This window comes from Narcine bancroftii, unplaced genomic scaffold (assembly GCF_036971445.1).
Source record: "Narcine bancroftii isolate sNarBan1 unplaced genomic scaffold, sNarBan1.hap1 Scaffold_159, whole genome shotgun sequence".
NCBI classification, from domain to species: Eukaryota; Metazoa; Chordata; class Chondrichthyes; order Torpediniformes; family Narcinidae; genus Narcine; species Narcine bancroftii.
In genome coordinates, this window is record NW_027211894.1 from 5,146,868 (window position 1) to 5,164,675 (window position 17,808).

Below are 17,808 nucleotides of genomic sequence, written 5' to 3' on the forward strand. Positions count from 1 at the left end.
GCATCTGATTCCCTGCATCTGATTCCAAGCCTCTGATTCCCTGCCTCTGATTCCCAACCTCTGATTCCCCACCTTTGATTCCCCATATCTGATTCCCAGCCTCTGTTTCCCCGCCTCTGATTCCCCGCCTCTGTTTCCCCATATCTGATTCACGGCCTCTGATTCCCCGCATCTGATTCCCCGCCTCTGATTCCCTGCCTCTGATTCCTCATCTCCGATTCCGCACATCTGATTCCCTGCCTCTGATTCCCCGCCTCTGATTCCCCGCCTCTGATTCCCTGCCTCTGATTCCCAACCTCTGATTCCCCACCTCTGATTCCCCGTGTTTGATTCCCCGCCTCTGTTTCCCCGCCTCTGATTCAACAGCTCTGATTCCCCGCCTCTGATTCCCCACATCCGATTCCCCATATCTGATTCCCCGCCTCTGTTTCCCCGCCCCTGATTCCCCGCCTCTGTTTCCCCATATCTGATTCCCCGCCTCTGATTCCCAACTATGATTCCCCGCCTCTTATTCCCCAGCTCTGATTCCCTGCCTCTGATTCCCCGCGTTCTATTCCCTGCCTCTGATTCCCCGCCTGTGATTCCCCATCTCTGATTCACCACCTCTGATTCCCCACCACTGATTCCCCATATCTAATTCCCCGCCTCTGTTTGCCCGCCTCTGATTCCCCGCCTCTGTTTCCCCATATCTGATTCCCCGCCTCTGAATCCCCAACTCTGAATCCCTGCCTCTGATTCCCCAGCTTCATTCCCCGCCTTTGATTCCCCCCGTCTGATTCCCAGCCTCTGAATCCCCGTGTCTGATAACCTGCCTCTGATTCCCCGCCTCTGATTCCCCATCTCAGATTCACCGCCTCTGATTCCCCAACTCTGATTCCCCATCTCTGATTCCGCACATCCGATTCCCTGCCTCTGATTCCCCGACTCTGATTCCCCACCTCTGATTCCCCAGCTCTGATTCCCCGCCTCTGATTCCCCAACTCTGATTCCCTGCCTCTGATTCCCCAGCTCTGATTCCCCGCCTCTGATTCCGCGTGTTTGATCCCCTGCCTCTGATTCCCCAGCTCTGATTCCCCATCTCTGATTCACCGCCTTTGATTCGCCACCTCTGATTCCCCATATCTGATTCCTCGCCACTGTTTCCCCGCCTCTGATTCCCCGCCTCTGATTCCCCATATCTCATTCCCCGCCTCTGATTCCCCATCTCTGATTCCCGGACTCTGATTCCCTACCTCTGATTCCCGACCTCTTATTCCCGGCATCTGATTCCGGCCTCTGATTCCCGGCCTCTGATTCCCTGCTTCTGATTCTGATTCCCTGCCTCTGATTCCCCATTTCTGATTCCGCACATCTAATTCCCTGCCTCTGATTCCCCACCTCTGATTCCCCATATCTGAATCCCCGCCTCTGTTTCCCCGTCTCTGATCCCCGCCTCTGTTTCCCCATATCTAAGTCCCCGCCTCTGATTCCCCAACTTTGATTCCCCGCCCCTGTTTCCCCATATCTGATTCCCTGCCTCTGATTCCCGAACTTTGATTCCCAGCGTCTGATTCCCCAGCTCTGATTCCCCGCCTCTGATTCCCCGCATCTGATTCCCTGCATCTGATTCCAAGCCTCTGATTCCCTGCCTCTGATTCCCAACCTCTGATTCCCCACCTTTGATTCCCCATATCTGATTCCCAGCCTCTGTTTCCCCGCCTCTGATTCCCCGCCTCTGTTTCCCCATATCTGATTCACGGCCTCTGATTCCCCGCATCTGATTCCCCGCCTCTGATTCCCTGCCTCTGATTCCTCATCTCCGATTCCGCACATCTGATTCCCTGCCTCTGATTCCCCGCCTCTGATTCCCCGCCTCTGATTCCCTGCCTCTGATTCCCAACCTCTGATTCCCCACCTCTGATTCCCCGTGTTTGATTCCCCGCCTCTGTTTCCCCGCCTCTGATTCAACAGCTCTGATTCCCCGCCTCTGATTCCCCACATCCGATTCCCCATATCTGATTCCCCGCCTCTGTTTCCCCGCCCCTGATTCCCCGCCTCTGTTTCCCCATATCTGATTCCCCGCCTCTGATTCCCAACTATGATTCCCCGCCTCTTATTCCCCAGCTCTGATTCCCTGCCTCTGATTCCCCGCGTTCTATTCCCTGCCTCTGATTCCCCGCCTGTGATTCCCCATCTCTGATTCACCACCTCTGATTCCCCACCACTGATTCCCCATATCTAATTCCCCGCCTCTGTTTGCCCGCCTCTGATTCCCCGCCTCTGTTTCCCCATATCTGATTCCCCGCCTCTGAATCCCCAACTCTGAATCCCTGCCTCTGATTCCCCAGCTTCATTCCCCGCCTTTGATTCCCCCCGTCTGATTCCCAGCCTCTGAATCCCCGTGTCTGATAACCTGCCTCTGATTCCCCGCCTCTGATTCCCCATCTCAGATTCACCGCCTCTGATTCCCCAACTCTGATTCCCCATCTCTGATTCCGCACATCCGATTCCCTGCCTCTGATTCCCCGACTCTGATTCCCCACCTCTGATTCCCCAGCTCTGATTCCCCGCCTCTGATTCCCCAACTCTGATTCCCTGCCTCTGATTCCCCAGCTCTGATTCCCCGCCTCTGATTCCGCGTGTTTGATCCCCTGCCTCTGATTCCCCAGCTCTGATTCCCCATCTCTGATTCACCGCCTTTGATTCGCCACCTCTGATTCCCCATATCTGATTCCTCGCCACTGTTTCCCCGCCTCTGATTCCCCGCCTCTGATTCCCCATATCTCATTCCCCGCCTCTGATTCCCCATCTCTGATTCCCGGACTCTGATTCCCTACCTCTGATTCCCGACCTCTTATTCCCGGCATCTGATTCCGGCCTCTGATTCCCGGCCTCTGATTCCCTGCTTCTGATTCTGATTCCCTGCCTCTGATTCCCCATTTCTGATTCCGCACATCTAATTCCCTGCCTCTGATTCCCCACCTCTGATTCCCCATATCTGAATCCCCGCCTCTGTTTCCCCGTCTCTGATTCCCCGCCTCTGTTTCCCCATATCTAAGTCCCCGCCTCTGATTCCCCAACTTTGATTCCCCACCTCTGATTCCCCAGCTCTGATTCCCCGCCTCTGATTCCCCATATCTGATTCCCCGCCTCTGTTTCCCCGCCTCTGATTCCCCGCCCCTGTTTCCCCATATCTGATTCCCTGCCTCTGATTCCCGAACTTTGATTCCCAGCCTCTGATTCCCCAGCTCTGATTCCCCGCCTCTGATTCCCCGCATCTGATTCCCTGCATCTGATTCCAAGCCTCTGATTCCCTGCCTCTGATTCCCAACCTCTGATTCCCCACCTTTGATTCCCCATATCTGATTCCCAGCCTCTGTTTCCCCGCCTCTGATTCCCCGCCTCTGTTTCCCCATATCTGATTCCCGGCCTCTGATTCCCCGCATCTGATTCCCCGCCTCTGATTCCCTGCCTCTGATTCCTCATCTCCGATTCCGCACATCTGATTCCCTGCCTCTGATTCCCCGCCTCTGATTCCCCGCCTCTGATTCCCTGCCTCTGATTCCCAACCTCTGATTCCCCACCTCTGATTCCCCGTGTTTGATTCCCCGCCTCTGTTTCCCCGCCTCTGATTCAACAGCTCTGATTCCCCGCCTCTGATTCCCCACATCCGATTCCCCATATCTGATTCCCCGCCTCTGTTTCCCCGCCCCTGATTCCCCGCCTCTGTTTCCCCATATCTGATTCCCCGCCTCTGATTCCCAACTATGATTCCCCGCCTCTTATTCCCCAGCTCTGATTCCCTGCCTCTGATTCCCCGCGTTCTATTCCCTGCCTCTGATTCCCCGCCTGTGATTCCCCATCTCTGATTCACCACCTCTGATTCCCCACCACTGATTCCCCATAACTAATTCCCCGCCTCTGTTTGCCCGCCTCTGATTCCCCGCCTCTGTTTCCCCATATCTGATTCCCCGCCTCTGAATCCCCAACTCTGATTCCCTGCCTCTAATTCCCCAGCTTCATTCCCTGCCTTTGATTCCCCCCGTCTGATTCCCAGCCTCTGAATCCCCGTGTCTGATAACCTGCCTCTGATTCCCCGCCTCTGATTCCCCATCTCAGATTCACCGCCTCTGATTCCCCAACTCTGATTCCCCATCTCTGATTCCGCACATCCGATTCCCTGCCTCTGATTCCCCGACTCTGATTCCCCACCTCTGATTCCCCAGCTCTGATTCCCCGCCTCTGATTCCCCAACTCTGATTCCCTGCCTCTGATTCCCCAGCTCTGATTCCCCGCCTCTGATTCCGCGTGTTTGATCCCCTGCCTCTGATTCCCCAGCTCTGATTCCCCATCTCTGATTCACCGCCTTTGATTCGCCACCTCTGATTCCCCATATCTGATTCCTCGCCACTGTTTCCCCGCCTCTGATTCCCCGCCTCTGATTCCCCATATCTCATTCCCCGCCTCTGATTCCCCATCTCTGATTCCCGGACTCTGATTCCCTACCTCTGATTCCCGACCTCTTATTCCCGGCATCTGATTCCGGCCTCTGATTCCCGGCCTCTGATTCCCTGCTTCTGATTCTGATTCCCTGCCTCTGATTCCCCATTTCTGATTCCGCACATCTAATTCCCTGCCTCTGATTCCCCACCTCTGATTCCCCATATCTGAATCCCCGCCTCTGTTTCCCCGTCTCTGATTCCCCGCCTCTGTTTCCCCATATCTAAGTCCCCGCCTCTGATTCCCCAACTTTGATTCCCCACCTCTGATTCCCCAGCTCTGATTCCCCGCCTCTGATTCCCCACCTCTGATTCCCCATATCTGATTCCCAGCCTCTGTTTCCCCGCCTCTGATTCCCCGCCTCTGTTTCCCCATATCTGATTCCCTGCCTCTGATTCCCCGCCTCTGATTCCCCGCCTCTGATTCCCTGCCTCTGATTCCCCATCTCCGATTCCGCACATCTGATTCCCTGCCTCTCATTCCCCGCCTCTGATTCCCCGCCTCTGATTCCCTGCCTCTGATTCCCAACCTCTGATTCCCCACCTCTGATTCACCGTGTTTGATTCCCCGCCTCTGTTTCCCCGCCTCTGATTCCCCGCCTCTGATTCCCCAACTCTAATTCCCCGCCTCTGATTCCCCATATCTGATTCCCCGCCTCTGTTTCCCCGCCTCTGATTCCCCGCCCCTGTTTCCCCATATCTGATTCCCTGCATCTGATTCCCGAACTTTGATTCCCAGCCTCTGATTCCCCAGCTCTGATTCCCCGCCTCTGATTCCCCGCATCTGATTCCCTGCATCTGATTCCAAGCCTCTGATTCCCTGCCTCTGATTCCCAACCTCTGATTCCCCACCTCTGATTCCCCATATCTGATTCCCAGCCTCTGTTTCCCCGCCTCTGATTCCCCGCCTCTGTTTCCCCATATCTGATTCCCGGCCTCTGATTCCCCGCCTCTGATTCCCCGCCTCTGATTCCCTGCCTCTGATTCCCCATCTCCGATTCCGCACATGTGATTCCCTGCCTCTGATTCCCCGCCTCTGATTCCCCGCCTCTGATTCCCTGCCTCTGATTTCCAACCTCTGATTCCCCACCTCTGATTCCCCGTGTTTGATTCCCCGCCTATGTTTCCCCGCCTCTGATTCCCCGCCTCTGTTTCCCAATATCTAAGTCCCCTCCTCTGATTCCCCAACTCTAATTCCCCACCTCTGATTCCCCAGCTCTGATTCCCCGCCTCTGATTCCCTGCATCTGATTCCCTGCATCTGATTCCAAGCCTCTGATTCCCTGCCTCTGATTCCCAACCTCTGATTCCCCACCTCTGATTCCCCATATCTGATTTCCAGCATCTGTTTCCCCGCCTCTGATTCCCCGCCTCTGTTTCCCCATATCTGATTCCCGGCCTCTGGTTCCCCGCCTCTGATTCCCCGCCTCTGATTCCCTGCCTCTGATTCCCCATCTCCGATTCCGCACATCTGATTCCCTGCCTCTGATTCTCCGCCTCTGATTCCCCGCCTCTGATTCCCTGCCTCTGATTCCCAACCTCTGATTCCCAACCTCTAATTCCCCGTGTTTGATTCCCCGCCTCTGTATCCCCGCCTCTGATTCCCCGCCTCTGATTCCCCAACTCTAATTCCCCGCCTCTGATTCCCCATATCTGATTCCCCGCCTCTGTTTCCCCGCCTCTGATTCCCCGCCCCTGTTTCCCCATATCTGATTCCCTGCCTATGATTCCCCAACTTTGATTCCCAGCCTCTGATTCCCCAGCTCTGATTCCCCGCCTCTGATTCCCCGCATCTGATTCCCTGCATCTGATTCCAAGCCTCTGATTCCCTGCCTCTGATTCCCAACCTCTGATTCCCCACCTCTGATTCCCCATATCTGATTCCCAGCCTCTGTTTCCCCGCCTCTGATTCCCCGCCTCTGTTTCCCCATATCTGATTCCCGGCCTCTGATTCCCCGCATCTGATTCCCCGCCTCTGATTCCCTGCCTCTGACTGCTCATCTCCGATTCCGCACATCTGATTCCCTGCCTCTGATTCCCCGCCTCTGATTCCCCGCCTCTGATTCCCTGCCTCTGATTCCCAACCTCTGATTCCCCACCTCTGATTCCCCGTGTTTGATTCCCCGCCTCTGTTTCCCCGCCTCTGATTCCACAGCTCTGATTCCCCGCCTCTGATTCCCCACATCCGATTCCCCATATCTGATTCCCCGCCTCTGTTTCCCCGCCCCTGATTCCCCACCTCTGTTTCCCCATATCTGATTCCCCGCCTCTGATTCCCAACTATGATTCCCCGCCTCTTATTCCCCAGCTCTGATTCCCTGCCTCTGATTCCCCGCGTTCTATTCCCTGCCTCTGATTCCCCGCCTGTGATTCCCCATCTCTGATTCACCACCTCTGATTCCCCACCACTGATTCCCCATATCTAATTCCCCGCCTCTGTTTGCCCGCCTCTGATTCCCCGCCTCTGTTTCCCCATATCTGATTCCCCGCCTCTGAATCCCCAACTCTGATTCCCTGCCTCTGATTCCCCAGCTTCATTCCCCGCCTTTGATTCCCCCCGTCTGATTCCCAGCCTCTGAATCCCCGTGTCTGATAACCTGCCTCTGATTCCCCGCCTCTGATTCCCTGCCTCTGATTCCCCATCTCCGATTCCGCACATGTGATTCCCTGCCTCTGATTCCCCGCCTCTGATTCCCCGCCTCTGATTCCCTGCCTCTGATTTCCAACCTCTGATTCCCCACCTCTGATTCCCCGTGTTTGATTCCCCGCCTATGTTTCCCCGCCTCTGATTCCCCGCCTCTGTTTCCCAATATCTAAGTCCCCTCCTCTGATTCCCCAACTCTAATTCCCCACCTCTGATTCCCCAGCTCTGATTCCCCGCCTCTGATTCCCTGCATCTGATTCCCTGCATCTGATTCCAAGCCTCTGATTCCCTGCCTCTGATTCCCAACCTCTGATTCCCCACCTCTGATTCCCCATATCTGATTTCCAGCATCTGTTTCCCCGCCTCTGATTCCCCGCCTCTGTTTCCCCATATCTGATTCCCGGCCTCTGGTTCCCCGCCTCTGATTCCCCGCCTCTGATTCCCTGCCTCTGATTCCCCATCTCCGATTCCGCACATCTGATTCCCTGCCTCTGATTCTCCGCCTCTGATTCCCCGCCTCTGATTCCCTGCCTCTGATTCCCAACCTCTGATTCCCAACCTCTAATTCCCCGTGTTTGATTCCCCGCCTCTGTATCCCCGCCTCTGATTCCCCGCCTCTGATTCCCCAACTCTAATTCCCCGCCTCTGATTCCCCATATCTGATTCCCCGCCTCTGTTTCCCCGCCTCTGATTCCCCGCCCCTGTTTCCCCATATCTGATTCCCTGCCTATGATTCCCCAACTTTGATTCCCAGCCTCTGATTCCCCAGCTCTGATTCCCCGCCTCTGATTCCCCGCATCTGATTCCCTGCATCTGATTCCAAGCCTCTGATTCCCTGCCTCTGATTCCCAACCTCTGATTCCCCACCTCTGATTCCCCATATCTGATTCCCAGCCTCTGTTTCCCCGCCTCTGATTCCCCGCCTCTGTTTCCCCATATCTGATTCCCGGCCTCTGATTCCCCGCATCTGATTCCCCGCCTCTGATTCCCTGCCTCTGACTGCTCATCTCCGATTCCGCACATCTGATTCCCTGCCTCTGATTCCCCGCCTCTGATTCCCCGCCTCTGATTCCCTGCCTCTGATTCCCAACCTCTGATTCCCCACCTCTGATTCCCCATGTTTGATTCCCCGCCTCTGTTTCCCCGCCTCTGATTCCACAGCTCTGATTCCCCGCCTCTGATTCCCCACATCCGATTCCCCATATCTGATTCCCCGCCTCTGTTTCCCCGCCCCTGATTCCCCACCTCTGTTTCCCCATATCTGATTCCCCGCCTCTGATTCCCAACTATGATTCCCCGCCTCTTATTCCCCAGCTCTGATTCCCTGCCTCTGATTCCCCGCGTTCTATTCCCTGCCTCTGATTCCCCGCCTGTGATTCCCCATCTCTGATTCACCACCTCTGATTCCCCACCACTGATTCCCCATATCTAATTCCCCGCCTCTGTTTGCCCGCCTCTGATTCCCCGCCTCTGTTTCCCCATATCTGATTCCCCGCCTCTGAATCCCCAACTCTGATTCCCTGCCTCTGATTCCCCAGCTTCATTCCCCGCCTTTGATTCCCCCCGTCTGATTCCCAGCCTCTGAATCCCCGTGTCTGATAACCTGCCTCTGATTCCCCGCCTCTGATTCCCCATCTCAGATTCACCGCCTCTGATTCCCCAACTCTGATTCCCCATCTCTGATTCCGCACATCCGATTCCCTGCCTCTGATTCCCCGACTCTGATTCCCCACCTCTGATTCCCCAGCTCTGATTCCCCGCCTCTGATTCCCCAACTCTGATTCCCCGCCTCTGATTCCCCAGCTCTGATTCCCTGCCTCTGATTCCGCGTGTTTGATCCCCTGCCTCTGATTCCCCAGCTCTGATTCCCCATCTCTGATTCACCGCCTTTGATTCGCCACCTCTGATTCCCCATATCTGATTCCTCGCCACTGTTTCCCCGCCTCTGATTCCCCGCCTCTGATTCCCCATATCTCATTCCCCGCCTCTGATTCCCCATCTCTGATTCCCGGACTCTGATTCCCCACCTCTGATTCCCGACCTCTTATTCCCGGCATCTGATTCCGGCCTCTGATTCCCGGCCTCTGATTTCCTGCTTCTGATTCTGATTCCCTGCCTCTGATTCCCCATTTCTGATTCCGCACATCTAATTCCCTGCCTCTGATTCCCCACCTCTGATTCCCCATATCTGAATCCCCGCCTCTGATTCCCCAACTTTGATTCCCCACCTCTGATTCCCCAGCTCTGATTCCCCGCCTCTGATTCCCCACCTCTGATTCCCCATATCTGATTCCCAGCCTCTGTTTCCCCGCCTCTGATTCCCCGCCTCTGTTTCCCCATATCTGATTCCCGGCCTCTGATTCCCCGCCTCTGATTCCCCGCCTCTGATTCCCTGCCTCTGATTCCCCATCTCCGATTCCGCACATCTGATTCCCTGCCTCTCATTCCCCGCCTCTGATTCCCCGCCTCTGATTCCCTGCCTCTGATTCCCAACCTCTGATTCCCCACCTCTGATTCCCCGTGTTTGATTCCCCGCCTCTGTTTCCCCGCCTCTGATTCCCCACCTCTGATTCCCCAACTCTAATTCCCCGCCTCTGATTCCCCATATCTGATTCCCCGCCTCTGTTTCCCCGCCTCTGATTCCCCGCCCCTGTTTCCCCATATCTGATTCCCTGCCTCTGATTCCCCAACTTTGATTCCCAGCCTCTGATTCCCCAGCTCTGATTCCCCGCCTCTGATTCCCCGCATCTGATTCCCTGCATCTGATTCCAAGCCTCTGATTCACTGCCTCTGATTCCCAACCTCTGATTCCCCACCTCTGATTCCCCATATCTGATTCCCAGCCTCTGTTTCCCCGCCTCTGATTCCCCGCGTCTGTTTCCCCATATCTGATTCCCGGCCTCTGATTCCCCGCCTCTGATTCCCCGCCTCTGATTCCCTGCCTCTGATTCCCCATCTCCGATTCCGCACATGTGATTCCCTGCCTCTGATTCCCCGCCTCTGATTCCCCGCCTCTGATTCCCTGCCTCTGATTTCCAACCTCTGATTCCCCACCTCTGATTCCCCGTGTTTGATTCCCCGCCTATGTTTCCCCGCCTCTGATTCCCCGCCTCTGTTTCCCAATATCTAAGTCCCCGCCTCTGATTCCCCAACTCTAATTCCCCACCTCTGATTCCCCAGCTCTGATTCCCCGCCTCTGATTCCCTGCATCTGATTCCCTGCATCTGATTCCAAGCTTCTGATTCCCTGCCTCTGATTCCTAACCTCTGATTCCCCACCTCTGATTCCCCATATCTGATTCCCAGCCTCTGTTTCCCCGCCTCTGATTCCCCGCCTCTGTTTCCCCATATCTGATTCCCGGCCTCTGATTCCCCACCTCTGATTCCCCGCCTCTGATTCCCTGCCTCTGATTCCCAACCTCTGATTCCCCACCTCTGATTCCCCGTGTTTGATTCCCCGCCTCTGTTTCCCCGCCTCTGATTCCCCGCCTCTGATTCCCCATATCTCATTCCCCGCCTCTGATTCCCCATCTCTGATTCCCGGACTCTGATTCCCCACCTCTGATTCCCGACCTCTTATTCCCGGCATCTGATTCCGGCCTCTGATTCCCGGCCTCTGATTTCCTGCTTCTGATTCTGATTCCCTGCCTCTGATTCCCCATTTCTGATTCCGCACATCTAATTCCCTGCCTCTGATTCCCCACCTCTGATTCCCCATATCTGAATCCCCGCCTCTGTTTCCCCGTCTCTGATTCCCCGCCTCTGTTTCCCCATATCTAAGTCCCCGCCTCTGATTCCCCAACTTTGATTCCCCACCTCTGATTCCCCAGCTCTGATTCCCCGCCTCTGATTCCCCACCTCTGATTCCCCATATCTGATTCCCAGCCTCTGTTTCCCCGCCTCTGATTCCCCGCCTCTGTTTCCCCATATCTGATTCCCGGCCTCTGATTCCCCGCCTCTGATTCCCCGCCTCTGATTCCCTGCCTCTGATTCCCCATCTCCGATTCCGCACATCTGATTCCCTGCCTCTCATTCCCCGCCTCTGATTCCCCGCCTCTGATTCCCTGCCTCTGATTCCCAACCTCTGATTCCCCACCTCTGATTCCCCGTGTTTGATTCCCCGCCTCTGTTTCCCCGCCTCTGATTCCCCGCCTCTGATTCCCCAACTCTAATTCCCCGCCTCTGATTCCCCATATCTGATTCCCCACCTCTGTTTCCCCGCCTCTGATTCCCCGCCCCTGTTTCCCCATATCTGATTCCCTGCCTCTGATTCCCCAACTTTGATTCCCAGCCTCTGATTCCCCAGCTCTGATTCCCCGCCTCTGATTCCCTGCATCTGATTCCCTGCATCTGATTCCAAGCCTCTGATTCCCCGCCTCTGTTTCCCAATATCTAAGTCCCCGCCTCTGATTCCCCAACTCTAATTCCCCACCTCTGATTCCCCAGCTCTGATTCCCCGCCTCTGATTCCCTGCATCTGATTCCCTGCATCTGATTCCAAGCCTCTGATTCCCTGCCTCTGATTCCTAACCTCTGATTCCCCACCTCTGATTCCCCATATCTGATTCCCAGCCTCTGTTTCCCCGCCTCTGATTCCCCGCCTCTGTTTCCCCATATCTGATTCCCGGCCTCTGATTCCCCGCCTCTGATTCCCCGCCTCTGATTCCCTGCCTCTGATTCCCAACCTCTGATTCCCCACCTCTGATTCCCCGTGTTTGATTCCCCGCCTCTGTTTCCCCGCCTCTGATTCCCCGCCTCTGATTCCCCAACTCTAATTCCCCGCCTCTGATTCCCCATATCTGATTCCCCGCCTCTGTTTCCCCGCCTCTGATTCCCCGCCCCTGTTTCCCCATATCTGATTCCCTGCCTCTGATTCCCGGACTCTGATTCCCTACCTCTGATTCCCGACCTCTTATTCCCGGCATCTGATTCCGGCCTCTGATTCCCGGCCTCTGATTCCCTGCTTCTGATTCTGATTCCCTGCCTCTGATTCCCCATTTCTGATTCCGCACATCTAATTCCCTGCCTCTGATTCCCCACCTCTGATTCCCCATATCTGAATCCCCGCCTCTGTTTCCCCGTCTCTGATTCCCCGCCTCTGTTTCCCCATATCTAAGTCCCCGCCTCTGATTCCCCAACTTTGATTCCCCACCTCTGATTCCCCAGCTCTGATTCCCCGCCTCTGATTCCCCATATCTGATTCCCCGCCTCTGTTTCCCCGCCTCTGATTCCCCGCCCCTGTTTCCCCATATCTGATTCCCTGCCTCTGATTCCCGAACTTTGATTCCCAGCCTCTGATTCCCCAGCTCTGATTCCCCGCCTCTGATTCCCCGCATCTGATTCCCTGCATCTGATTCCAAGCCTCTGATTCCCTGCCTCTGATTCCCAACCTCTGATTCCCCACCTTTGATTCCCCATATCTGATTCCCAGCCTCTGTTTCCCCGCCTCTGATTCCCCGCCTCTGTTTCCCCATATCTGATTCCCGGCCTCTGATTCCCCGCATCTGATTCCCCGCCTCTGATTCCCTGCCTCTGATTCCTCATCTCCGATTCCGCACATCTGATTCCCTGCCTCTGATTCCCCGCCTCTGATTCCCCGCCTCTGATTCCCTGCCTCTGATTCCCAACCTCTGATTCCCCACCTCTGATTCCCCGTGTTTGATTCCCCGCCTCTGATTCCCCGCCTCTGATTCCCCACATCCGATTCCCCATATCTGATTCCCCGCCTCTGTTTCCCCGCCCCTGATTCCCCGCCTCTGTTTCCCCATATCTGATTCCCCGCCTCTGATTCCCAACTATGATTCCCCGCCTCTTATTCCCCAGCTCTGATTCCCTGCCTCTGATTCCCCGCGTTCTATTCCCTGCCTCTGATTCCCCGCCTGTGATTCCCCATCTCTGATTCACCACCTCTGATTCCCCACCACTGATTCCCCATAACTAATTCCCCGCCTCTGTTTGCCCGCCTCTGATTCCCCGCCTCTGTTTCCCCATATCTGATTCCCCGCCTCTGAATCCCCAACTCTGATTCCCTGCCTCTGATTCCCCAGCTTCATTCCCCGCCTTTGATTCCCCCCGTCTGATTCCCAGCCTCTGAATCCCCGTGTCTGATAACCTGCCTCTGATTCCCCGCCTCTGATTCCCCAACTCTAATTCCCCACCTCTGATTCCCCATATCTGATTCCCCGCCTCTGTTTCCCCGCCTCTGATTCCCCGCCCCTGTTTCCCCATATCTGATTCCCTGCCTATGATTCCCCAACTTTGATTCCCAGCCTCTGATTCCCCAGCTCTGATTCCCCGCCTCTGATTCCCCGCATCTGATTCCCTGCATCTGATTCCAAGCTTCTGATTCCCTGCCTCTGATTCCTAACCTCTGATTCCCCACCTCTGATTCCCCATATCTGATTCCCAGCCTCTGTTTCCCCGCCTCTGATTCCCCGCCTCTGTTTCCCCATATCTGATTCCCGGCCTCTGATTCCCCGCCTCTGATTCCCCGCCTCTGATTCCCTGCCTCTGATTCCCAACCTCTGATTCCCCACCTCTGATTCCCCGTGTTTGATTCCCCGCCTCTGTTTCCCCGCCTCTGATTCCCCGCCTCTGATTCCCCATATCTCATTCCCCGCCTCTGATTCCCCATCTCTGATTCCCGGACTCTGATTCCCCACCTCTGATTCCCGACCTCTTATTCCCGGCATCTGATTCCGGCCTCTGATTCCCGGCCTCTGATTTCCTGCTTCTGATTCTGATTCCCTGCCTCTGATTCCCCATTTCTGATTCCGCACATCTAATTCCCTGCCTCTGATTCCCCACCTCTGATTCCCCATATCTGAATCCCCGCCTCTGTTTCCCCGTCTCTGATTCCCCGCCTCTGTTTCCCCATATCTAAGTCCCCGCCTCTGATTCCCCAACTTTGATTCCCCACCTCTGATTCCCCAGCTCTGATTCCCCGCCTCTGATTCCCCACCTCTGATTCCCCATATCTGATTCCCAGCCTCTGTTTCCCCGCCTCTGATTCCCCGCCTCTGTTTCCCCATATCTGATTCCCGGCCTCTGATTCCCCGCCTCTGATTCCCCGCCTCTGATTCCCTGCCTCTGATTCCCCATCTCCGATTCCGCACATCTGATTCCCTGCCTCTCATTCCCCGCCTCTGATTCCCCGCCTCTGATTCCCTGCCTCTGATTCCCAACCTATGATTCCCCACCTCTGATTCCCCGTGTTTGATTCCCCGCCTCTGTTTCCCCGCCTCTGATTCCCCGCCTCTGATTCCCCAACTCTAATTCCCCGCCTCTGATTCCCCATATCTGATTCCCCACCTCTGTTTCCCCGCCTCTGATTCCCCGCCCCTGTTTCCCCATATCTGATTCCCTGCCTCTGATTCCCCAACTTTGATTCCCAGCCTCTGATTCCCCAGCTCTGATTCCCCGCCTCTGATTCCCTGCATCTGATTCCCTGCATCTGATTCCAAGCCTCTGATTCCCCGCCTCTGTTTCCCAATATCTAAGTCCCCGCCTCTGATTCCCCAACTCTAATTCCCCACCTCTGATTCCCCAGCTCTGATTCCCCGCCTCTGATTCCCTGCATCTGATTCCCTGCATCTGATTCCAAGCCTCTGATTCCCTGCCTCTGATTCCTAACCTCTGATTCCCCACCTCTGATTCCCCATATCTGATTCCCAGCCTCTGTTTCCCCGCCTCTGATTCCCCGCCTCTGTTTCCCCATATCTGATTCCCGGCCTCTGATTCCCCGCCTCTGATTCCCCGCCTCTGATTCCCTGCCTCTGATTCCCAACCTCTGATTCCCCACCTCTGATTCCCCGTGTTTGATTCCCCGCCTCTGTTTCCCCGCCTATGATTCCCCGCCTCTGATTCCCCAACTCTAATTCCCCGCCTCTGATTCCCCATATCTGATTCCCCGCCTCTGTTTCCCCGCCTCTGATTCCCCGCCCCTGTTTCCCCATATCTGATTCCCTGCCTCTGATTCCCGGACTCTGATTCCCTACCTCTGATTCCCGACCTCTTATTCCCGGCATCTGATTCCGGCCTCTGATTCCCGGCCTCTGATTCCCTGCTTCTGATTCTGATTCCCTGCCTCTGATTCCCCATTTCTGATTCCGCACATCTAATTCCCTGCCTCTGATTCCCCACCTCTGATTCCCCATATCTGAATCCCCGCCTCTGTTTCCCCGTCTCTGATTCCCCGCCTCTGTTTCCCCATATCTAAGTCCCCGCCTCTGATTCCCCAACTTTGATTCCCCACCTCTGATTCCCCAGCTCTGATTCCCCGCCTCTGATTCCCCATATCTGATTCCCCGCCTCTGTTTCCCCGCCTCTGATTCCCCGCCCCTGTTTCCCCATATCTGATTCCCTGCCTCTGATTCCCGAACTTTGATTCCCAGCCTCTGATTCCCCAGCTCTGATTCCCCGCCTCTGATTCCCCGCATCTGATTCCCTGCATCTGATTCCAAGCCTCTGATTCCCTGCCTCTGATTCCCAACCTCTGATTCCCCACCTTTGATTCCCCATATCTGATTCCCAGCCTCTGTTTCCCCGCCTCTGATTCCCCGCCTCTGTTTCCCCATATCTGATTCCCGGCCTCTGATTCCCCGCATCTGATTCCCCGCCTCTGATTCCCTGCCTCTGATTCCTCATCTCCGATTCCGCACATCTGATTCCCTGCCTCTGATTCCCCGCCTCTGATTCCCCGCCTCTGATTCCCTGCCTCTGATTCCCAACCTCTGATTCCCCACCTCTGATTCCCCGTGTTTGATTCCCCGCCTCTGATTCCCCGCCTCTGATTCCCCACATCCGATTCCCCATATCTGATTCCCCGCCTCTGTTTCCCCGCCCCTGATTCCCCGCCTCTGTTTCCCCATATCTGATTCCCCGCCTCTGATTCCCAACTATGATTCCCCGCCTCTTATTCCCCAGCTCTGATTCCCTGCCTCTGATTCCCCGCGTTCTATTCCCTGCCTCTGATTCCCCGCCTGTGATTCCCCATCTCTGATTCACCACCTCTGATTCCCCACCACTGATTCCCCATAACTAATTCCCCGCCTCTGTTTGCCCGCCTCTGATTCCCCGCCTCTGTTTCCCCATATCTGATTCCCCGCCTCTGAATCCCCAACTCTGATTCCCTGCCTCTGATTCCCCAGCTTCATTCCCCGCCTTTGATTCCCCCCGTCTGATTCCCAGCCTCTGAATCCCCGTGTCTGATAACCTGCCTCTGATTCCCCGCCTCTGATTCCCCATCTCAGATTCACCGCCTCTGATTCCCCAACTCTGATTCCCCATCTCTGATTCCGCACATCCGATTCCCTGCCTCTGATTCCCCGACTCTGATTCCCCACCTCTGATTCCCCAGCTCTGATTCCCCGCCTCTGATTCCCCAACTCTGATTCCCTGCCTCTGATTCCCCAGCTCTGATTCCCCGCCTCTGATTCCGCGTGTTTGATCCCCTGCCTCTGATTCCCCAGCTCTGATTCCCCATCTCTGATTCACCGCCTTTGATTCGCCACCTCTGATTCCCCATATCTGATTCCTCGCCACTGTTTCCCCGCCTCTGATTCCCCATCTCTGATTCCCGGACTCTGATTCCCTACCTCTGATTCCCGACCTCTTATTCGCGGCATCTGATTCCGGCCTCTGATTCCCGGCCTCTGATTTCCTGCTTCTGATTCTGATTCCCTGCCTCTGATTCCCCATTTCTGATTCCGCACATCTAATTCCCTGCCTCTGATTCCCCACCTCTGATTCCCCATATCTGAATCCCCGCCTCTGTTTCCCCGTCTCTGATTCCCCGCCTCTGTTTCCCCATATCTAAGTCCCCGCCTCTGATTCCCCAACTTTGATTCCCCACCTCTGATTCCCCAGCTCTGATTCCCCGCCTCTGATTCCCCACCTCTGATTCCCCATATCTGATTCCCAGCCTCTGTTTCCCCGCCTCTGATTCCCCGCCTCTGTTTCCCCATATCTGATTCCCGGCCTCTGATTCCCCGCCTCTGATTCCCCGCCTCTGATTCCCTGCCTCTGATTCCCCATCTCCGATTCCGCACATCTGATTCCCTGCCTCTCATTCCCCGCCTCTGATTCCCCGCCTCTGATTCCCTGCCTCTGATTCCCAACCTCTGATTCCCCACCTCTGATTCCCCGTGTTTGATTCCCCGCCTCTGTTTCCCCGCCTCTGATTCCCCGCCTCTGATTCCCCAACTCTAATTCCCCGCCTCTGATTCCCCATATCTGATTCCCCACCTCTGTTTCCCCGCCTCTGATTCCCCGCCCCTGTTTCCCCATATCTGATTCCCTGCCTCTGATTCCCCAACTTTGATTCCCAGCCTCTGATTCCCCAGCTCTGATTCCCCGCCTCTGATTCCCTGCATCTGATTCCCTGCATCTGATTCCAAGCCTCTGATTCCCCGCCTCTGTTTCCCAATATCTAAGTCCCCGCCTCTGATTCCCCAACTCTAATTCCCCACCTCTGATTCCCCAGCTCTGATTCCCCGCCTCTGATTCCCTGCATCTGATTCCCTGCATCTGATTCCAAGCCTCTGATTCCCTGCCTCTGATTCCTAACCTCTGATTCCCCACCTCTGATTCCCCATATCTGATTCCCAGCCTCTGTTTCCCCGCCTCTGATTCCCCGCCTCTGTTTCCCCATATCTGATTCCCGGCCTCTGATTCCCCGCCTCTGATTCC